This window comes from Acinonyx jubatus, chromosome A2 (genome assembly GCF_027475565.1).
Source record: "Acinonyx jubatus isolate Ajub_Pintada_27869175 chromosome A2, VMU_Ajub_asm_v1.0, whole genome shotgun sequence".
Classification (NCBI taxonomy): domain Eukaryota; kingdom Metazoa; phylum Chordata; class Mammalia; order Carnivora; family Felidae; genus Acinonyx; species Acinonyx jubatus.
The window spans coordinates 11,209,779-11,234,418 of record NC_069383.1 but is presented as its reverse complement, the minus strand read 5'-3'; the positions used below and the strand labels follow the sequence as shown (position 1 = coordinate 11,234,418).

Below are 24,640 nucleotides of genomic sequence, written 5' to 3'. Positions count from 1 at the left end.
TTTAAAAAAATTAAAAATCCTTCCCAGAGTTGCTGTTTTAAAGTGGTTTCCTGTCAAATAGGCTTTATATTTATGGTCGTTCTTAAAAATTGTCAAAAATTAAATATCAGTATAGTCTTTTCACTTTCTTGAAGGTAGAATCTCAAACTAGTCCTAGTGTAGAGCTGTAGAATACATGCCTTTCATGTATATTTATTGGAATCTTAAAAAACAACAAGTTTGAGACCATCTGTCACAGAAATAGATCCAATTATCTTTCTCACACTGTTGGATGGAAATATGTGATCCACACATCTTTTTAAGGAGTAAAAATAGGTATAATGTTTATACACACACACACACATTATTTTTGTTGAGATGTAATTGACATATTGAATCATTATGTAGTATGAAACTAATATGGTATATATGTATATTTTGAGAAATGATCACCACGATATGTCAATATGCTATCCGTCACCACAGTTACAAATATTTGTTTATGTGATGAGAACTTTTAAGATATATTCTCTTAGCAACTTCCAAACAATACAGTATTATTAACTATACTTACTATGCTGTATATTATATCCTGATGACTTATTTTATAACTGTGGAAGATTGTACCTTTTGATTACCTTCACCCATTTCTTCCACTCCTAACCTCTAGCCTCTGCCAACCATGAATCTGTTTTCTGTATTGAGGAGTTGGTTTTGTTTTGAAGATTCCACATTTAAAGAATATTCTATTTGTCTTTCTCTGTTTGACTTATTTTCACTTAGCATAATGGCCTCAAGATCCATCCATGTTGTTGCAAATGGCAGGATTTCTTTATTTTTTGTGGCTGAATAATATTCCATTTTGTGTGTGTGTGTGTGTGTGTACCCCCCCCGCCCCCCACCCCCCCCGCTTTTCTTTATGCATTCATCCATTGATGGACACTTTTCAACTCAGTGTTTTTGTTTCCTTTGGATAAAACCCAGAAGTAGCATTGCTTCATCATATGGTAGTTCTATCTTTAACTTTTGTAGAACCTCTATAGTGTTTTCCATAGTCGCTGCACCAATTTACATTCCCACCAACAGTGTAGAAGGGTTCCCTTTTCTCCACATCCTTGCCAACACTTGTTATTTCTTGTCTTTTTGATAATAGACATTCTAACAGGTGAGGGGAGATATCTCACTGTGGTTTTGATTTGCATTTTCCTAACTATTAGTGAGGTTGGACACCTTCTAATGTACCTGCTGACCACTTGACTATCTTCTTTGAAAATATTTAATCAATTTTTTTTTTTGCTATTCAACTTTATATATTTTGGATATACCTTATCCAGTATAGAATTTTCTCCTGCAGTATAGGCTGCCTTTTTATTTTGTTGATGGTTTACTTTGCAGAAGAATTTTAATTTGATGTCCCACTTGCTTATTTTTGTTTTAGTGCCTACCTTTGCTTTCGGTGTCAAATCAAAAAGAATCATTGCCAAGACTGATGGCAAGTTACTTACCATCTGTTTTCTTCTAGTAATTTTATGGTTACAGGTCTTATGTATAAGTCTTTAATCCAGTTTGAGTTTTTTGGTGAATGATGCATGATAGAGGTCCAGTTCTTTCTTTTGCATGGGAAAAGCTGTCCACTTTTCCCATCATCATTTGTTGAAGAGAATGTCCTTTTCCCATTGTATATTCTTGGCTCCTCTGTTGTAATTTCATTGACTATATATGCATAAGTTCCTTTCTGGGCTCTCTAAATGGTTCCACTGACCTGTGTCGGTTTTTAAGCCAGTAACATACTGTTTGATTATTGTGGCTCTGTAATATGCCTCCAGGTGTGTTCTTTCTCAAGACCGCTTTGGCTCTTCAAAATCTGCTGCAGTTTCAAGTTTTAGGATTGTTCTTTTGTGAAAAATGTCATTGGAATTTTGACAGAGATTGCACTGACCTGTAATATAGACATTTTAACACCATTTTCCATTGGTGTATTTTTTACTTTCTTTCATCAAAGTATTAGAGTTTTCAGTGTACAGGTCTTTTACCTTCTTCGTTAAGTTTATCACTAGGTATACTTTCTGATGTAACTGTAAATGGGATTATTTTCTTAATTTCTCTTTCTGATAGTTCTCTATTAGTGTATAGAAATCCAACATTTTTGTATATTCACTTTGTATCCTGCCACTTTACTAAATTCCTTTATTAGCTGTAACAGTTTGTTTGAAATAGTCTTTAGGGTTTTCTCTGTATCATCTGTCGGGTCATGTCACCTGCAAATAGTGACGGCTTTCCTTCTTAGCAATTAAAAACACTTTTTTAACATCTATTCATTTTTGAGAGAGAAAATGCATGAGCATGGGAGGGGCAGAGAGAGAGGGAGACACAGAATCCAATGTAGGCTCCGGGCTCTGAGCTGCCTGCACAGAGCCCGACGAGGGGCTCGAACACACGAACTGCAAGATCATGACCTGAGCCAAAGCTGGACGCTTAACTGACTGAGCCACCCAGGCGCCCCTCTTCCTTACCAATTTAGATGCTTTTAATTTCTTGTTCTAGCCTAATTGCCCTGGTTAAGACTTCTAAAGCTATGTTGAATAAAAGTGGTGAGAGTGGCCCACTTTCTGTACATGTAATATATCTAAAATGTCTATTGACCTAAGTCTTTGAAATCCAGTGTGTATTTATAGCATATCCCAGTTTGCACAAATCCAGTTTTAAGTGTTTAACAGCCACATGTGGCTAGTGACTACCATACTGTTTGAACAGCAGAGATCAAGGTTCTTGAAGGAGAAACCATACTAATCAGTCATCTGTTTCTCCAGGGAACTTTACCTTTGGACTGATTCATTTGCAGATATGTATTCAGACAGTCTCATGTTATAAAGGGACTATTAAATTCAAATGAGCAGATCAAGTCATTTCAAATTATTTCAGCTACAGCAGGAATAGGTCAACAAGGACCTGGTCATTTGCCATATGCTCAGCAATAAGAAAAGGACGGAGTCCTCTGCCATCCAAGTTGAGGGCTGAGAAAGATTTAGCAAAACTAGACAAGAAAACCAAAAGCGCAAAACCTAATAAACAAACCTAAGTTAAAATTACCGATAGAATTCGTCCTGGGTTTTATAAGGAACTCAGTAAGCAGACTCCTGCCAGAACATGTAGCAGGTGGTCTGCTACCTACACTCCTTCCTCCCAGTCATTACCTCTCCCACAATCCAACCCTGCCATTCCCATCTGAAAGAAAACGGACGGAACCTAATCGCCCACAACCTCACTGCCCCCACCCCAGACACCTTGGCCTGGCATTTAAGGCCTTTCCTCAAATGGCTACTTTCTCCCACAGAACCTCCTTGCTGTTCCCTTAATAGATGAGGAACTTCCTACTCCTGTGAGAAATTCCGATGTTTCCCCTCCTTCTGGAACATATCCCATACCCTTCCGGTCTCAGGTCAAATGTCAGCTTCTAGCCTGTACAAGCTCTGATTCTCTACCCACTACAGCCCAAATTAATAATAAACACATACAAAGAAAGAAAGGCAAATGTTAAAGAAGAATGTTAGCAGTTATAAATCTGGATGGAAGGTATAAAGATTTTGCTGTACTATTCAATTTTTCTGTAGGTTTGAGGTTTTTTAATATTAAAATTCAGTAATAACATTTGGGAGGAAAGTTAGGAAAAAAGACTAAGAACTCGTGAAGGAAAGTGCCTTCTCCTTGTTCACCTTTACTTCCTCAAAAGCTGAAGTAATGCTGTTAGGAGAACCAAATCAGTAAATGCTCGCTGATTTGAAATGTGTTAAATCTGAAGTGAAGAAAACGCGTGCTGAATTTAGGAAGCAGGCGTCTGGCCTGTGGTTTGTGTGTTAATGGCAACACAGAAGGGCCCGTACAGGGGACGCTGGGCGTAGTGTGGAATATGGGAAGGGGTCCGTCCTTTGTCAGCCTGCTGAAGTTCACCAAGGACAGCCTTTACCTACACTCACTGATGCAGGAGGACGGAAAATTAACCCAGATTATGCCTCGTGTGCCTGGAAAAATGATAAGAGCAGACGTCTTCCTTGTTACCCGGGCCTCTGATAACAAGCCCTCCTCTGTGCTTTCTTTTGGGAAGTTATCTCTGAAGCCCTCATGGGCTGAGGCCTCCTCCCAAGGTGAGCGCTGTCCCCTCTCTATCCTGCCGGCTGCTCCCCGAGTGAACTCCCGTGTCTGAGGAAGGGCTATTATAATTCCACTCGAAAGTGGCTGCATTCGTCTTCATCTCTCGGAAGTCACGTTTCCCTTGCCCTTGCGTTGAAGGCTTCTGATGTTCAATTACTCTTCCATCTCCACACTGCCTGTGTCTCCATTCAGCCTGCTGTCCCAAAAACAATTAGACCGAGAAAATGCTGCAGCTTGGAGGAACCAAGGCTAATGAGGCCAGTGAGAAAAGGTTTCCCAAGCACTTTCAAACGTTGAGGCTTTTCTAAAATATGTTATTTTTTTTCTTTGTTAAAAAGAATTCTCTAATGTGTTAGATCACTAGCATGTTCTACTCGCAGGGTCGGTGCTGCAGTTAAAGAGCCAATCAGACAGAACTGCTTTACGACAAAAAAAGGACAGTCCAAACCCACAAAATGTGGCCTATTTAAAAATGAACGGTCTGTGTAGAAATGGCCCAAGATTTTCAGTGTGGAAAGTCCAGATCAGGTGTTTTACTTAAAAAAAAATTTTTGGTTTATTTATTTTGAGAGAGAGACAGAGAGAGAATCCCAAGCAGAGCCCGCTGCGTGCTTCGAACTCATGAACCGTGAGACCATGACCTGAGCCAAAATCAAGAGTTGGACACTTAACCGACTGAGCCGCCCAGGAGCCCCAGCCAGTGTGTATCAAATTTAAAGGTGAGGGCAAAGAAGGGAATGTGAGTCTGTCCAAGGGCTGCTCTGAGCTGCTTTACTTTGCTCTACTTCCTTCCACTCCTGGGGCCCTGCCTGGCCTCCTGTGGACACTGGCCCGTCTCCCAAACATGCCCACAGGTGTGACAGCGCTGCACGTGGCAAAGCTGACAATCCCAAAGATTCCCATCCCAATCTGTGGCTGACTGGTGGGAGGACATTCGGCAAGTTCTTTTGTTCTTCCTGCCTCACTGCCCTCCCTGCAAACAGAGGCGAACTTCCCACTGCAGTGTTCCCCCGGCTTTGGCTGACAGTTCTTCTGGTGACCTCAGCATGCAACAATACCTGTCTTCTGTCATCTCTGATACAGCTGTCGTGAACATGAATGAGTTAATGTCTGTGCCGGTCTTTGACTTCTGCATGAAAGCACTGAAAATTTGTTGTATTATTGTCATCGTTTCACCTGCACTGAGGAAGCTCTAAAGTGGCGTTTGCTTCTACCCTTCAAATACCAACAGAGATTACTGTAAGTACATCAAACAAATGGAAATGGCATAGAAGAGGGAAGAAAAGAAGATGGGAGGTAGCAGGGTATAATTACTTAATATCAGTCTCAGAGCTGCAGGTGGCATCTACTCAGAATAAGCTAAGGAGACATAACCTGTGCTCTTTGAGATTTTACCAAGTCACATCAGATAACCCCAGACAGATCAAAAAAACAAAAGAAAACAAAGAATCCATAAACATTATGCTCAAGAAAAGGCACAGATCTACTGGGAGGAATAAGGGGTCATGAAGGACTATTACTAAACATCTCACTTCTTTCTTATCCCTGGAGGAAGAGACTCAAAGAGTGGCATATGTGGGGTTGGAAAAAAATTGGTGACACCCCTCCCCCCCAAAAAAACCCAGAACTGCTTTGAAGGACATTACTCATTTAATTAAGATTAAGCTAGTCTATAAACCAAGCTTATTCATATTTAAGGCAGAAGATAACCTGTTGTAACAGGATATATGTTCAACTGGTGAAGGTACCTATTAACCTCATCTTTAACCAGACAGGTTTCAACCCACTACAGTGTGTGACAGATGGGTAGGATCTGGATTACAGCTGTCACCTTGAGTGTGGACAGAAGTGGTGAAGGCATGGAAATGGTGAAGGGCAATGACATCAGAGAGTCCAAACCCCAGGGTGGCTGTGGAAATAAAGCTCTGAAAGGGGATGGAGGCCTGGCAAGTCTGTTCTACAGCTGACTAGTGCCACTCTTGGATGCCATGTCAGACACACGCTTTCTGACTTCATTAAAAATAAATTTCTAATATAAACTTTGGTGAACATGATGTAGTCATGAAAGATGACTGTGCATTCCAGAAAAATTGCTGAACCAAGTAAAAGAAAAATCAACATTTCACACGAGATACACTGATCACAATTGGAAAAATGTTTACGCACGTATATTTAAAAAATGAAATAAAAACAATAGAATGACATGCATTTTCATATAAACTAGAAGGAGGAACCATATAAACCATATAGGAAAGACCGCCTCCTTAGATCAAAGAGCAGAACCACTTTGAAGAAGTATTTCCAAATTCTGAACATATTCTGAACATAAGGTATATTAAACATGTTAGGTGACATGAGGTGATACATATATTAGGTAATATGGGGTTAAAAAAAACTATATGTTTACGCATACCGCCACACAAAAACACGCCCATATATGAATTAAAAAAATCTATTTCCACCCCCTAGGCAGAATTATTGATAAGTTTTAGGAGTGAAGTTTACGATTAGAAGTTGATTCTCCATCTATTTAGAGCTGGGAAGGTCTAGTCAGATGCATCAGAGGACTCTGAGTCATTGACTTTACAGAAGTTCTGGAAGATGGGCCACATAAACCCCTCTGAGATTCTGGCTCTACCTTGGTAAATACACCCAGACCACTGTTCCTCTGAGGAGATGCTGTGAAATGTCCACTTCTCTCAAGATGGCATCCTCCCTGCTGCCCGGGTCCCTGAACTGTCTCCTGACTTCCTCCACTCTAGGTCCTTGTCCACTCTGTCCCTCAGGAGCCCTGCCCCCCCTCCTCACGTCCTCCATGCTTTAGCCCGCTAGGGCTGTCAGTGCACCTGGGTCGCAGCTCCTTAAATGATGGCTGATCTTTCTGCCATCTCTCAGCCTGAAACTGTGAGGCTCCCGAAAATAGAATCCCAGTGGTCACAGTGGCTTTTCCCTGCCTTGTTGAAAAATATTTATAGGACAGGAATAGTAGATGGATGTTTACTATCAAGCAGAGTTCAGTAAATTATGTGGCTGTTTTTGAAATAGAATTTCATTTAATGAGAGTCTGACCACTGTCTTTTAGGAAAAAACAGCATTTGATTTAAGTCAAATGTTTTAGGATTAACAGATATGATTTGTTTTATCAATAGTAATAAAACAGTGTCTTAGACTTTGTCCATAAACCTATAAATATATATGCTTGTTCCTACTATATTTCATCATGACCTGTTTTCATTTTTAATTTCCCCTTACTGATATACAATGATAATATTTCACATTAGGAATAGCTGGCATCTTACTATATGAATATTCTAATGAGCCTGAAAATATTAGCCATCTTTAAAACCAAGCTACTTTATTTCATAATTAATATATTTTCCCCTGCTTTAGTTACAATAATCAATCCATTTTTCAATATTCATACCATGGATCCCTTCCTGATGACAACCTTTTATGGCTGAACTTTCTTTGCATTAACTATTTGCATGCAAAGTTACATATTATCCAGGCCTCAGGTATATAACTTTCTATTTAAAATGCTCAATATCACTTTGGTGTAGAGGCATGCACATTCTGTCTTATACATTAAATGATGTCTTTTTCTCCCAATAAGGTACATGACTTGATCTAACTTCTTTTATCACAGAATTTCTAATCCGAAAGACCTTTGTCTATCTCGTTCAGTGGTTTGACGTAGATAATAGTGAAGCTGCTTCTACTTTAACCAATTAAGGTACCAACTTCAGAGTTCTGTCCACTAAACTGAGGTGACTTTAGGGAACTGGTGAGGGGCTGTACAGCTTCAGAGAATGTAGACCAAGAACCACTGGTCTGATATCCAGCCCCTTTATTTCAAGGCTGGGAAACCAAATTAAGATATTTTATCGATCTGAAGACGCACAGCACCAGGACCCAGGTCTCCTGATGCCTTCTGTAACAGACTCAAACTATGGAACTTGACATCTTGGAAGACTGTCCAGAACCCTTTTTAGACAGGCTGAGCAAAGTTATGATTTGAGTTGTATGCCAAGTATTTAAATTGCTTGAAAATGTGGCAGTGCCACCTAATTTTTTTTTAGACCTTTGTTATGAAACAGAAGAAAGGGATTCTTGTAGACAGACCAATGTCACGGACTTTAGACCAGCAGCAAAACTGATTCAGAGGTTTCTCATCCCGTATCTTTGAAAGGCCACAAAACATGGGGCACAGACATAAAGTGCTTAACTGAGACACTTTGTACTGTATTTTCTTATTTCAAAAATGCATTGATTCCATTCCTAAAACACTACAGGACAGTGGGGGAAGAGAAAATGACCCGACAAATGTCCTTACTGCTAAGGACATGGTTCAATACTTGACTTTTAGCAAACACATTTTGCTACCTCTGTAGAAAACACATTAGATAAAAAGGTGAAAATTCAGGGGTGCCTGGGTGGCTCAGTTGGTTAAACCTCTGACTTCGGCTCAGGTCATGATCCCACGGTTTGTGAGTTTGAGCCCCACCTCGGGCTCTGTGCTAACGACTCAGAGTCTGGAGCCTGCTTTGGATTCTGTGTCTTCTTCTATGTCCCTCCCCCAACTTGTACTCTGTCTCTCTCTCAAAAATAAATAAATTTTTAAAAAAATTAAAAAGGTGAAAATTCAGCTAATCTACATTCACTTTTAATACGGGAATATTATTTCATGGTATAGGTGAAAGACAAAGTACAGACTTTATAGATCAATTTCCCTAGATTTACAAGTATTGTTGGAGAAAATGAAAAACAAGTTCATTTGTACTTAATTGCTATATTTGCAACTATCAGGAGGAAGAAACTTTTCAAAATATCTGACATTATTCCCCCAACATGTTGACTATACACTGTATACTGAAAAAAATCATTCTTCAAAAACAGTTATACAGTTTGTAGAAGCTAGATTTACATCAAAGCTAGAGGTTAAGTCCTATTTATTTGGCATGATATAGACAGATTTACGACTCTAATCTGTTTGGTAAAACAGTCATTACTGAAATTGAACTAATTTTAAAAAACGTAAGTCAGGTGTACATGTAGAAATAGCTTGAGAGTATCTCCGATTTGGCCCTTCGTGGTGCTGTGCTGAGCCACTCATTTTGGTACAGTCGGTAGTGGACCAGTAGTTACAATGGTGACTTCTCACTTTTCTACTCCTAATTAAAGACATTTTTTTAAAGAAGCAATCTGGGAGATGTCCCTCCCTTACTCCATATAACATCGCAACCATTTGGAAAATGTGAGTGTTTCATCTGGGTTCTTTTGGGTCTCGTTGATGAACACTCACCCAAATGTCTCTGAGGTCTTCCGAGTGTTAGCACATCCCTTGCCGCAGAGGTGATGGACACTGCACACTCAATAGGAGAGTTTTGCCAAGATGTGACTATAGATTGGCTCCTACTTGGGCACTTGAGGCCATCTGATGGATCTAGAGTAACAGCTGCCTCTGATCTTGGCCTTGGAGCAGCTTCACTCGCAAGTAGTGGCCATGAAGCCTCTTGTGCCTCAGTCTAGTAGCGCTGGGGGATCCCACGTATCCCGTTTTGCACTCATGGAGGGATGACACGGCAGTGATGCCCGTCCCCTCCCCTCAGGATCAAAGGGCCATTTCCTACAATGTGTACTGCAGGGCTTTGCCAAGATGTAGGCATGAATCTGACTGACAAATCTCTCTCTTCTGGCTCTCATTCCATAGAGGTCTTATCCTTCCAAATAAATCCAAGGATACAAACAACCTATCCCATCCCCTGTTTCCCTGTCAAGGGATGAAGAAACCATCGTGGCTGACTGTGTCTTTCTTTCTTCTTTAAGAGAGATGTTTAGACCTGCTGGAGAATAAGGAGGAACATCCTCCAGATCTAAGCATAATTTTAGGCATCTGGTTGCACCTCTGCCTGTGGCACCCTCTTTGCAATTTCAAGTGAGACAGTGACTGGTGTCTTCTTGATTCATGACTTAAATATGCTTCAACATTCTGTACTAAATTGGCCAATTCAGTCGGTCTTTTTCTCCCAATGGTGACTGAATTTTTAAAAAAATTTTTTGAAATCAAAAAGGAATAGTTTTTTTTTTCTTAATACTTGTTCCAAATGTAAACTGCCTTTTAAAATAGTGGTTAGTCCTTTATGGCTCTTATATGCAATGCAAGAATCGTGGTGTGTTTTAGGATTAGTTAATGTGGCTTATGTAAATGATTTTATAGGTCATGAAAAAATACATAAAATCTAAGTAAAAAGGATTCTTTTTTTAATAAAAGACTCATGTATTAATCATATTGAACCTTATTAGATATCTACCAGGCTTAGAGATGTAAGCTCATGACCCTCAAACGCAGAGGTTTAATGCACCACTAAATTAATACACTGGTACACTCTGCAGGCAAAGACATTAAATTTTTAACAGTGCAGTTGACTGCATGTAGTTCAACCTTCAAACACGTTGCTTGTGAAAAACTGCAGAAGACACGCTCTGGTATGTGATGTATGTTACTGGGTGCTCAAATGCTAACATAAAAGGATCTACTTTCTGTTTGGATTTAGCCGAAACCCAGGGTACAAAGGAGTTTACACAGCCTCAGCAACAGTTACAAAGCCATTCAGGAAATACAAAACCAGCAGAGCATGTTCTGGGCTAAGATCCTCCTGTACAGCTAATTTATGACATTTGGAGTTTCAGAGATAGTGGTAATTACAACAGGGAGGAAAAAAAAAAATGCATCATAAAGGCCTGTCTCTTTTTGTCAAGACTTTAGTAAATTTCTATTGGGTCCAGTGAATTACCATTTTAAGATGCTTAAAAAAATCTGACTCTTTGTATCTCACCCTTGAATTTTTTTTTTAACATTGTACAAAAATTATGAAAAAGCCCCAATTACTGTAAGCTACATGGATATTCATATGCTTTATTACATACAAGAGTACTTCTTAGGGTTAGAGTGGGAAGCTGAATGTATACGGCTTGAAAAAAATTCTTAAAACTGCCATTGTGTTAATCTGTTTTTAAGTATAAAATTACTGTGAAAATCAGACATTAAGGGTGATCTTTTTATGCTTATTAAAAAGAGTCATGAGTTTAAAAAAGGTAAGAAACACTAGAATAAGCATGCATTCAAGAAGATTGTTGGAAGGGGCTGCTGCAATCCATTATTTGTGTGGTAATGGACTGGCTATGCTCCACAGTTTGAGACTCTGTGACATTAAAACACATACTGGCAAGGCTCCTAGCTGGAGTTGAGGGTTCACTGTATGTGCAAATTCAGAGCCTCTGTGTTATTAGCAAAGAACTTTATTAAAATGAAATTAGGAAAGCTATTTTAAAGTTATGCTTTGGGTTATTCTCAATTCATAGAATACAGTTTGCCAATTCGAGAAACTCCAATAAAAATAAGAGATCCCCAAAGGTACCTCCCTAATTGTTTATACAATTATACAAAAGTATTAATATTAAAAATAATATTTCTGCAGTTTTCTCACTACTCAGAATCTTGTAAGCCCAGGAGAAACTACGTTTGTTTTGCCCTCCATTATACTATATACTTAGCATAGTGCCAAGTACACTGTGGACTTTCTATAAATATTTATTGAATGAATAAATGAATACATGAATAAAACAACCAATTTAAGGACTAAGAATGACTTTGGTACCTAGGAAAAACAATATCTGATCTGAAACCGGGTGTCTGTTCTACAAACATCCACCCAGGCCATGTGCCTCGCTGTCAGATGATTCATCCAGAAAGTCAAGACAGAGACCAACCACACTCCTTTGGTATCGATTCCCCCTGAACTTTCATATCAAGGTTGATCTTTTACAGACTTCAAAAGAGACCCACCCCTTTCTGAGAATGCAGCATTTCCTTAAGTGTTAATTTACTAACTGAAGCATACCCACCCCAGGTTTTCCAGAACTTACTTGATATTGCTTCTAGGCCACCTTACCCTACTCAGGTGTGTGCAGAAGCACGGGGGTGGGGGTGGGGTGGGGAACGCGCGCCTCAATGGCAAGACCCTTGCTACCCATTCTCTCTCCCTCTCCCTTTGAGATAATATATCAGCAACTTCAGATGATCTTTGATCCATTAAGTACCACACGTCGAAGGATGGAACTCTAAGAAGTATTGTGTTTCTGATCAACTGAGTGTATTGTTCAGCTTTTCATTTTAGCACATTAATGGAGAAGTCATGACTCTTCCTTGCTGGTAACAAGGTGTTTCCCTCACTGGATGTACAAAGCACTTTCTCTAGGGCTCAGTGGTTTTACTACTGGAGGAAACATACCATTAAATTTTCCTGTCAGGCAGTAAGGAGAAGAGAGATTCATTATGTAAAGAGAGGCAAGGTAAAGGTTTACTATATAATCAATCAATGTTAATACACCCTTGTTTCTCTTATCAGGGAAACTGCCCCTCAAATATCTTTTAGGAACAAGGAAATTTCTGGGATAGAAACAATAATCCTAAAAGTATGCACACGGTGACATACCATTAATCATAATGTTTATCATGCCCTATAGTTAATACATTTATAAGTTTAAATTCTCCTTAACTTCTCTTAAGCTAAAACAGCCAATATGAAGAATAGGTATTCGTAATAGGTTTATTATGTTTCTAGATAGTTCCATGGAGTAATTAATGGAATGTCTGGGTCAATGTCCTGCATGATTTGAACTTTGTGATTCTAGATTTGAAAAGGAAATTTGCAGTGTGCTTGACATAATGGCTGGTTCTCCGATCAATGAAAACGGAAGTACACTGGGGTGACGTCCAGCCTGAGGTTGTTGTGAGAGCCCACGCAAGTCCTTTATCCTGTCTGGGCCTCAGTGTTAAGGGTGTAAAATAGGCAGTTTGTGTCTTAGGTCCCGATCCACTGGTCAGAGAGGCCCCGCTGGTGCTCAGCTTCCACAGCTTGGGTTTACCTTCTGGGAGGTTGAAAATGACGTCATACAGTTTACTTTTTTTTAATGTTTATTTGTTTTTGACAAAGAGAAAGAGAGAGAGTGTGAGTGAGTGGAGGAGAGGCAGAGAGAGAGAGGGAGACACAGAATCTGAAGCAGGTTCCAGGCTCTGAGCTGTGCTGACAGCTCAGAGCCTGACGTGGGGCTCGAACTCACGAACCCGGAGATCATGACTTGAGCTTAACCGACTGAGCCACCAGGCACCCCATGTGATGCAGTTTAAAAAGTAATTTCTTTACATTACAGTGTACACTTCCATTTTCATTCCCGAAATGTATTCCTACAAATTCCCTTACCTCCACTATTCTCTCCGGTCCTACATTCTTTTAACGAGAGGAACAATAGGTTCCAAATAGAAGGTCATTCTAACTTTCATAATAATAAAGTGGGTAAGAGACTGAATACACACACAGTCAACGGTCAGACCATATATAAAACAGAAGTCTGACCCACAAGCTGCAGAAACCAGCCCAGGGGGCCAGCCTGCTATACGGCAGGCTTGTAGGAAGTCGGAGTGCTATTTCCATGAACAATCCAGGAAGCCGAACAATAACTCAGTGATAACTGGCCCCAAACGGGCAGGACCCGATTAATAACTGATAGCCTCCCTAATTTTTGTCTCCGTTTCTAACTTTAAGACCAAGCAAAGAAAGAGCCAAACATGCTCCTCTCACCAACCACACATGGGCCGCCCCTCCGGTAGTCAGCCCGCCTCCAGATTCTCCATACAGACTCCGCGATCAGGGCAGACCTGAAGTCTTCCATTTTTCTCATCTAATGTTTTCCAATTCCTCATCTGCCTTTGTGTCTGGGCCAAAATGAGTCACTCTGCAAGTGACTCTGAATAGTCTGCTTATTCTCGTTTGGTTGGTGTTCATTTATTTCCACAGTGAGAATTAAAAAGGACACAGAGAAAGCTCTCAACTTCAACTGGATTCTCAACTGAAGCAATCTTTCTGTGTTTCTTTGGTTAGTTATTAAGTTCTTGATAGCTACCATTTAAAAACGGCCACATATCTACGACGCCTTACATGTCTATAAACCTGACACTTACTTAATACTCTACTAATCTACTCTGGGCCTGACTCTACCCCAACCTCTCGGGGGAAAAAGCAGCCCAAACCAACTGCTGCAGCATCTTGTCAATAATCACTCTGAACATCAATAGTTTCATCCATGCAGTTCCTCCTTTTCATCCAGTCATGACAGAAAAAGAAACACTTCCCGGTCCGGGGCTGCGGATCCCGTCGCCCCGCACCTTCCCACAGCTTTGACCAGAGTTTGCCACTCTCTGTTTCTTCCAGCACTTCCCATCTCTTTCTTTCTGAGAGCACTCCCACGCGTTCAAGTCTCTACCATCGTAAACTCCGTCACCCATCATTGTGTCTCTCTTCACCACTTTGGTAGAACCCCAACACAAATTACTTACCTGCCCTTCAGTTCCCACCCAGTCTACAATGGCAGGTTCCACACCCCAGTTAATCCACTGAAACTGTGCTAAGATTACCAATGACTTTGTCCTAAAGACAAAGTGTATTGTCGGGGCCTGCTACTGTGACAGATGTGTGGTGCAGACTCCTCTTTCTTGATTTTTTCGCTCTGAAAACAGCCCTGAGTTGTTGAACTGTGGTCTGGCATTAGCTTTACCTGAATCCTCTCTTCTCATCCTCATAACAACCAGATAAACGTCGGTCTTATTACTATTTTGGAGATGAGGGCTCACAGAAGTTAAATCTGTCCGTGCAGAATGCACATCTAATGCTCGTGTTCCTCCCCATGGTTCATCCTTGCTTTCTCCCTCCGAGATAACAATGGCAGTAGACAGGAGAATACCTTGAAAAACCCAGATTTTTTGTACATTTCCCGCTGCATGCAGGAAAAAGCTCATTATATGTCGACTATTATTTTTCTGCCACTCCAAACCATGCCTTATCCATGGAATATACTCCATAAATTCTGACTAATTAAATGTGTCCAGAGAGGTCAGAACAATGATGCTGTGATAACTGTATCTGCTGAGAGGTGGGGCTTGCTGGGGTTTAAAGGCAAGCAGGGCATCCTCCATGACCTCGAAGCCTCCAGAGGCCTTTACCTGGTCACACTGATTTTAGAAAAGAACAAGAGAAACCTTTGCATTTTTCCTTTCTCCTAAATATGCACTCACTCATTTCTAAAAAGGCAAAACTACAGACGGTGGTATTGGGTAGCTGTAGTTATATTTTTGAGAACAATATTTACCTTTATCTCGTTATGGCAAATATCAGTTGGTAGGCGTGAACCGAGGGGGAGAGCGGTTAAGTCTTTCCTATTATTGAACATGTTTAAATACTGAAGTTCATGAGATTTAACTTTGAAAATGCACTACTGTAGGAAAATGAAGTGTAATTACAGAGTTGAGCAAAACAAAAGAGGACGTAAGAGCATAGATTTACTGATTTACTATCTTGCCTTCCCTCCCACTGGAATCAATTTATGGCGGATAGAGAGGATAAAGACAGCTGGAGGAACAATAGGTCGTTAACACAAATGATAAGGAAAGGAACTCCCTTCACGTTTCAGGAACTGAGCCAAGGGAGAAAATTAGAGCAAGATACTGTGTTTACACCACACTGTGTAACAGTGCTCATGTAATTGTCTGAGCTCCTCAAAAATGCCTACTAAAATAAAGCATTAGTATCTGTCATTCTGTCTAAATATTGTTAAATGCTTACGAAAAAATCCCAAAAGACTGTTGCCAGTTTGCCAAGAAGTTCTATAAAGAATTGCTTACCAACTGGGAGATGTTTTTCCTTAGTATAAGAGCAAGGAGATATGACAGGATACATCCTGTTACAGACACTGTGTTACTTTAATGATGTTGCCCTTAAGGAAAGAAAATTATACCAAGAGGGGGGGAAAAAAAACCCATAGGAAGCAAACAGTTCACTAGGTGCCGACTTTAAACAAAGAATGGATTTCTGGCCAGAAATGCAGTACAGGCAAAAATTTGGCAAGAAGCCTATAAATTAGATAAAAGGAGTTTAACCTCCAAAGTAGAGGGGAAAGGAAAACATCACCCAAACGAGCTGCCAAAGGCAGGTACCATGGACGGATGCGATAGCTTTCTGGATGCTATACTGACGTCACGCAGATGTTCTGAAATTCTCATGAAAGCTGGCTGAGAGCACTGCTTATGGATTAGGTCCTGTCTTTGGACAGCAAAGTACCTCCCAAACAGCAGGATTCTTTTATCATCACAGACTAAATATTGGGTTTTTTTAAATGTTTATTTATTTATTTTGAGAGAGAGAGCAGTGTGCATGTGTAGGGGAGGGGCAGAGGGGGAAAGAGAGGGAGAGAGAATGAATCCCAAGCAGGCTCCAAGCTCAGCGGAGCTGAATCCCATGAACCACAAGATCGTGACCTGAGCTGAAATCAAGAGCCAGATGCTTAATTGAAGGAGCCACCCAGATAGCTCCGAGGAAGTCATAGCTCTGAGGAAGACACCTATTTCAGTGGATATTTTTAAAGACGGGAAGACGGAAAAGCTAAAGATCTGGAAGATCACAAAACCGAAAGGTGCTAAATTCAGTAACACAAGGGGCCCTGAAAGCTATGTTGGGAGCAAAGGGGAAAATAAAAAGACTGATTTCTGCTTGGAGAGGGTGATGCAGCCTCAGCTACTCAACTGATACTTTCTTTCACTGTCTCCACGAGGGCACGGTCGTCTGTGCTGTCTGCGGGAAGGCGGCTCCAGGCTTGGGAGGTTATCAGAATCCGTCGCTGGACTCAGGTCTTTGAAAACAATGTCCAACAGTGACTCCTGACTAATGGTTCCCTTTCAGAGACCATAGTTTTATTTTTGTATACTGTCGAGAATAACACAGGGCAACATGGGCTAAGGATTACACAGACAGATTAATTCAGATGTGTTCAGTATCTTTCTCAAAGAGCACTGATTATTGGCTCCCCGGGAAGGCCCTGAACGATACAGGATTCTGTCCTTGCTGCTGTCCTGTTCAACTATGTATCATCGCCTTGGAATAAAGCCAGTGAGATTGATCTGTAGATGACAAAATACTCAGAGAGGTAAACTTAAAAGAGTCAAGATCCACAATGATCTTGGTAAGTTAAAGCTTGTACAAGCCAGAAGCAGTGGGAAGATTATATACTTTATAGTGTGTGAATTATATCTTGCTAAAGCTGTTCTATAAAAAACAAACAAAAGCAAAGGAGTATGTTTAACTGGAAAATGTAAAGCCACATATAAGAAAACAAACATCCTGGACAGGAAAAGCTTGACTGGTGATAGTCCCAGGAGTTGGTGACAGTGCTGGGGGCTGAGTAGAATGAAATCAGTATCAGTCAGCAGCATGGTCTCCTGCAGTCTAAGTTTCCTGAGGTGCAGACATGCGGTTAATCCTCAGCACTTAATATGTTTGCAAAGAGTAGATGCATAGTCAATACTTGAGGGGCACCTGGGTGGCTCAGTCGGTTAAATACCCAACTCTTGATTTTGACTCAGGTCATGATCTCACGGATTCGTGGGTTCGAGCCCCACGTCAGGCACTGCACTGACAGCACAGACCCTGCTTGGGATTCTCTCCCTCTCTCTCTGCCCCTCCCCTGCTCATGTGCGCTCTCTCTCTCTCAAAAGCAAAATAAAAACCTTCACTAGTTGTTAAGTATGTTGCTTAAAAACACAACAAAACACAAGAAAAACAAAATCTAACACAGCCTTAAAGTACAAAAACTTAATTACAGAAGTTCTTTTCTAATTAAAAAATCTAACACAGTAAAAAGACTAAAGCAAACCCCAAAATGTTAATAGTGTATTAGAAGATTGTGGGGAAATTGTGACGTTCAAATTTTCTATTTGTCTCTTTTCCTTGTATTCTGCTTTTGTAGGATGGAGGGGGCAGGGGGGAATCCCTGCTGTCCCCTTCCCAAGGCTGTTTGACACCGAGTGCTATAGGCTGTTTGTGTACCCCCAAAGTTAATATCAAGATCCTAACCCCCAAGGTGATGTTTTAGGGGGTTGAGGTTTGGGAAGTGATTAGGCCATAAGAGGCACTAGTCATTCATGGAGCCCTCACGAATGGGATTCGTACCCTTAATAAAAGAGACCCTAGAAGGGGTGCCTGGGCGGCTCAGTCGGTTGAGCGTCCAGCTTTGGCTCAGGTCATGATCTCACGGTTTGTGAGTTCGAGCCCTGCATCTGGCTCTGCACTGACAGCTCGGAGCCTGGAGCCTGCTTCAGATTCTGTGTCTCGCTCTCTCTCTGCTCCTCCCCTGCTCGTGCTCTGTCTCTTTCTCAAAAATAAATAAATAAACATTAAAAAAAATTAAAAAAAATTTTTAAAAAGACCTTAGAGAGCTCCCTCAGCCTTCCAACCATCTGAGGACACAGCAAGAAGACTAGCTTCTGTGAACCAGGAAATGGGTCCTCACTAGAAACCAAATCTGCCAGTACCTTGATCTTGGCCATCCCAGCTTCCAGAACTCTGAGAAATACTTGTTTATAGGCCACTTATCCATAGTATTTTGTTACAGCAGCCCAAACTGAGACACAGAGTATGTTGAAACACTGATCCTCTTTAAAATTATGTATGCTACTTTAGGGGTGCCTGGGTGGCTCAGTCGGTTAAGGGTCCAACTTCAGCTCAGGTCATTGTCTGTTTGAGGGTTTGAGCACCACATCGGGCTCTGCACTGACAGCTCAGAGCCCGAAGCCTGCTTCGGATTCTGTGTCTCCCTCTCTCTCTGTTCCTCCCCCACTCACGCTCTGTCTCTCCCTCTCTAAAATAAACATTGAAAAAATTAAAAAAAAATCATGTATGCTACTTTGTATTATCTTCATGTTTTTAAGTGTATATTTAGGTCTTTTCTCTTCCCCTAAACTGTGGTCACCCTGATTGCAGACGTGATATTTTATTAGCCTTTTTCACAGTCTGATGACAAAGACAACACACCTCAAGTTCCACCGCCTCCTCTTGCAAACGCTAATATAACTAAACTGGGGAAAAGGACAGAATTTTATGCATGTAGTTGCTCTTTTGTCATCCTAATTTGATCTACTTGATGTATTTTCTGTAAAAAAAAAAATAACTGAAAAAATTAACACTAGGACTTAAAGTTTAGGCTAGATACAATTCTGGAAGTCTCCTCTTTTTTATTATCGGAGAGGAAAAATCATTCTGGTGGAACGCTAACTTTCCTTTTTCAGTGCACGTGACTGGTAATTTGTCAGATGTCACTGCGGTGTCCCTGATGGAGGGCTGTCTGTCATGTCTGAGTATCAATTGTACTGCACACGATCTCACCTCTCTTTCAATTACAAAAGTCGGCACAGCAATAAACAGATGAAAACAAAGACCACCTGCTTGGGTAGAGACACTGACCACAGGGCGATGGGAAAAAATATCCTAAGGTCTTTATTTCTGGACAAACTTAGAAGGGAGGTGGCTGTTTATCTTCCATAGTCATGGGTATTTTCTGGGCCGATGGCTGCTAAACAAAGCATATCCTCTGGGGCTTTAGGACTCCGTATTCGTAAGACATTATATTTCTCCCACTGGTCATGAAAGAACCAGAAGTTAGCAACTACCATCTCCAGCCTTGAATAGCTTGTTGAGGTTGTGGGTTTGTCTAGAAGGGCATTAAAATGAATCACAAAATAATGCAAACCCACAGCCAACCAACCCTATTCCCTTTCTAAGCCACATTTCATCTCTCTCATCTCCCATTTTTAAGACCTACATCCAGAAGAGCTTTGATGGGAGAAGGGGAGATGAATCCAAGGCCGGGGGAACCAAACCTCCATCGTCCTGGTATCGCTGTCAGACATGTTTCAGTTGAGCAAATGTGATAGCGTGTGGCCATGTAAGCAGACTACTTTAGAGTGTCTTGACAAGCACAACCAAATCAGCTCAGAAAAAGGAGTCTAAGGAGTCAAAATAGAGAATTAAGGTTGCATGCGTAAGCCACAATATTCCTAATTTTGTGCAAAATATTCCTAATTACGAAGTTCTAAGGATGTATTTAGTCAGAGATAAATATTTAGTTTAAGATTTAAAAACAAAGCAAAATTAGCCAGTACCAATTTGTGGTAGGTGGAGTTGCAGAAAGGTATGATGGATGAATTAGAATAATTATAAATGAATTCATTTAAGAAAGTAAATGTACCCTAAAATACTTGAAAATGGTTTGTTTCTCCAAATAGTTTAAATGACCCATTGTTTACTCTGCTATGCAAATTCTTTCTCTTTAGATAATAAAAGGGTTGATGAATAATCACACAATCCAAATTAGTGACATTTAATTTAAAGAATCATTAATCATACCACCTTCTAATGTTATAATCATAAACATTAGAAGCCACAAAGTTTTGTCCTGTCCAGCCCTCATGACTTATTCTAGATGAGAATATAACCCTGTGTAATTACAGGTGACACATTCTGAATCCACTTTTGAATTTGAGAATTAGCACCAAAGCTTAGGACAAGAAACTGTGGCCTACTCAAGTTTCTCTATGTATCTGGCTATCCTCTATTTAATAGCCACAAAATTTGTCCTGCCTTTGGCTGTTCCAGTCGTTCCCTAAAACCTACTACTCACCTTAAAGCAATTACAATCCACAATGCACCACTCACTGTGCTTTCGGTGCAAAATGTGTATTCTTGGGTGTGCAAACACAGGGAGAAGAGATGGTCTTGTAAGCTCTTCCCTATTTAAGTAGTATTCCACCCCATACACTCAATGTCACCGCTAATATTTATGATTTGGCAAAGTGATACTGTCTTCTGAGAGACACATTTATGGGCCTAGGGAGAACCTGATGAAGAAAGATTTTAATTCCAGAGTATTAAGCAATAGGGAACCACTGTGTAAATTTTTATAAGGGCTGATTGGATGAAAGCAGTATTTTAGGAATATCTGACAACTATGATAGAACATACCAAAGTAGGAGCTGGAATAAAGTACTTCTGCATCAAACCCAAATACACTGTTGCTCTGCTAAGATGATAACTATTTATCCTTTGTTAGCAAAAAGCCGAGGCTTTAATGATTCTTCTGAAAGCATGAACTATTTATGTTGACTGATGTAGTCAAGTGCCCACATGAGAAAATGATGCTTGAGAATGTCTAGCTAGTAGTGTTTAATGGCTCAGTCCGGGAGCTCATGATTAGCAGAGCACTGATCTCCATTCTTGTGGCCAAGGTAGCTGCATTCATTCGTTTCTCCAACAACTGTTTTCTGCAAAAAATGTTTTCAAATACCTACAGCTATAAGTGAAAGCTGATCAATTAAAAACAAAGTACCGACAGTGAAGAGGTTTCTACAACTTGATCATTTCTTGAGTAGAACAATTAGGGGACGGAGACGTGAAAGCCAAAAGCTGTATCCGTGTCATAGGTTAAGACTGTTGATACACAAGGTATTGAAAAACTAAAGCCTTTTGTCTTCAAAACGTTCACTTAATGACATTATAAATTTACCTATATTATTTAAAAAAAACCTTTTTAATGTTTATTTTTGAGACAGAGCGTGGGCAGGGGAGGGGCAGATAGAAAGGGAGACACAGAATCCGAAGCAGGCTCCAGGCTCCCACAAACCGTGAGATCATGACCTGGGCCGAAGTCAGACGCTTAACCGACTGAGCCACCCAGGTGCCCCTTACCTATATCATCTTACTATCTATCACAGAGGCTTTCTTAGGTCCAGAATTTGGTACAATTCTGCAGGAACTTTCACCGAGAGCAGACTGTCCTTCTCCGTCCCTTGACACGGGCTTGGCTGTGTGACTGTTTTGGCCGATGGTATGCAGACAGAGGGGACAGAGTGCCAGGTCAGGCCTTCAGAGGCTCTGCACGCTCGCCGTCTTGCGTGTCTGCCACTCTACTGAGAACGTGCTAGCACCAAGTCCACTGAGAGCCATGAGGAGCGTGGCCATCTGGATGTTCCACGGATCTCTTCTAAGAGGCCGAGTGGCGCCACACCAGGTGCCACGAAACCAGGGCCGTTTCAGATCGGCCAAATCGTACCTGAGACGCAGGTGCACGAGCAATAGCAATGACGGGGTTTTAAATCACGGGGTTTTGAGGAAGCATAAAACACGGCATGTTTGGGCCAACAGCTAGTGCACCCAGGGGCAGATCACTGGAATTGAAGTTTGCAAGCTCATACTTGAATGGAAATGTTATCTATCACCTTTTGCCCCTTGTTCCACCAGGCATGACACCGTCAACATATAGAACTTAAGTCTGTGTGATTTTGTGCCCTTTCTGTTTATCGTCGCTTGTTTTTTTTTTTTCTGCCTGGTTTATCTACCGTGTCTTCCCACTGCCTTTCATGCTTCTTGTTGGTATGTGTGTAGTTTCCTATTTTGGAAATGTTTTTTCCATTTTTCTGACATTCTGTTTTCTTTTCTTGGAAACCCCAAGTCTTTCGAATAATGCTCTCTTTCTCTAACACTTCTTTCTGCCTTAACATCCTTACCAACTTTGAGGGGAAAAGGAAATCGTAATAATCTGTTGTTATTATTCTTACTCTTTGACAATTTAGGAATATCTGCAGAAACTTGTGGTGTTTTTGTTGTTGTTGTTGTTAATAGAAGTTTATACATCAGAATGCATGAATGAGAAATGCAAAGTCAGAAACATCCCCCACGAAGTGCTTTGGACACTCTGACAGCTACAATTTATCAACATAAATTACTGTGCTTAGCAGCAAAGCTTTTGTCACAGGGAGACAGGGCGCTTCCTAAATTGCCCACTGCCCTCTTTAATAATAATCTTAGTTTTTACCATCCAGATATCCCAGGATAAAAGACACCTCGATGCATCCAGAGATAGAAAAAATCAGATTTTATGGACATCACTGCGGGCATCCACTTGCTACTCTATTCGTCTTCAGATTAGTCTTTTCCCCTCTGTCTACGTGTGGCAATAGATTAGTACTTAGGCCAGAAGGGAAAGGTTAGCAGTAAACAGGTCAGCCTGTCTGTCGTCTCCTTTTCCTTTTGATCAAAGAGAAGACCTCATGGAATTCACGGTCAGTCTCTTAGTGGTGGCTTCCAGCAGCAGCAGGTGGAGAGAACCCTTTCATCCGCTAGCATCACACCAGCAAAGTGATTCTAAAATGCTGACCTTTACCATGTGCTCCTAAAGGCACTAGTAGTTGCTAAATAGTATGGCTAAGTGTATTTAAACTGCTTTAGACAATTTAAGCACTAATTTTTCTCATTTTTTTAAAAAAAGTATCAATCTACCTTTTTAGAGATATTTGAGATATATTACCACACAGTAGCAGAGTTTCATACATATTCGTAAAAGTGTAGTTGGGGTTTTTTGGATACAGTCGAATTCCAGTGGACTTCTCTAACAAAGCAGGTGAGAGGAAACCTGGTCCTGGACCTACCACTTAACTCCAAAGCCCGTGCCCTACTGCACCATGCTATCTTTGAAGGAAGCTCCTGCCCACATGATCCACTCCTTGAAAGCCAGTTTTAAGACTGCTATCCGTAATGCCAAGTTTTGGAGCTACTTTCCTCCAGGATTACAAAAACAGAAACTTCTGGTTTAGGAATTGTAAAACAGGCTTATTAAGAATCAACAATCTGCATACTTACTAAGCTTTTTGCCCTTATAAGCTGTGCCACAACCCAAAGAGGGTTGTAGAGGTAAGAGCAAAGTTATTTATAGCCAGTTTCTGAGTACTTGCAATTTCATTAGCTGTCAACAGATGTACCACAGTCTCTAGCTTCAGTAAAGCACCGTCAGCAGCAAGGGGCTGATACACAGAGTAATAGCTGCCCCAAGATGTCCATCTCCTGAATCCCCAGAACCTGTGACTGTGCACATTACGTGGCCAGGGTGGGTATAGGCTGCAGACGGAATTAAACTTTCCAATCCACTGATCTTAAATAGAGAGATTACCTTGGATTATCCAGGTGAGCCCAGTGTAATCACTAGGGTCCCTTAAAAGAGGAAAAGAGAGAGGAGGTCAAAATGACACACTGTTAGACTTGATCTAGCATCAGTAGCTTCAAAGATGGGAGAAGAAAGCCAGAAGCCAAGGAATGTAGGAGGCCACCAGAAGGGGCCAAGGTCAGAGACACAGATTCTTCCCCAGACTCTCCAGAAGGAAACACAGGTCAGCTGATATGATGGGCTCAGTGAAACCCACTTTGGATTTCTGAATTACAAACCTGTACAATGAGGAATCTGTGTTGTTTTAAGCCACTAAGTTTATGGCAATCTGCTACAAAATCCATATGAAATGAATATAGGTTACCATCTAAATTATGAGTAACTGAGAGACAAGAATGTTAAATGTAAAACAGCATCTTATTTCAATAAAAATAGCTTGATACAAGAATAGAAAAGTGCAAGCAGCCAAAGAAAATATAAATTGGACTTCGTCAAAATTAAAAACTTTTTTCTTCGAAGGACAGTATCAAGACCATGAAAAGACAGCCTCCAGGAAAAAAAGTATTTCCAAAATCATATATCTGATAAGGGTCTATTAACCAGAATATATAAAGAACACAACAGTAAAAAGAAA

The 24,640-nt window shown here is 40.7% G+C and overlaps 1 protein-coding gene and 1 long non-coding RNA gene across 13 annotated transcripts in view; one reads left to right on the top strand and one right to left on the bottom strand.

Annotated features, from left to right (window-relative positions):
• Positions 1–24,640, bottom strand: part of TPK1 (thiamin pyrophosphokinase 1) — a 343,981-nt gene that overhangs the window by 11,506 nt on the left and 307,835 nt on the right. The gene's annotated exons all lie outside the window — the stretch shown is intronic.
• On the top strand, positions 3,979–5,708 carry LOC128314686 (uncharacterized). The gene is made up of 2 exons (XR_008296557.1): positions 3,979–4,847; positions 5,212–5,708. It is a non-coding gene; the product is annotated as an uncharacterized LOC128314686 (long non-coding RNA).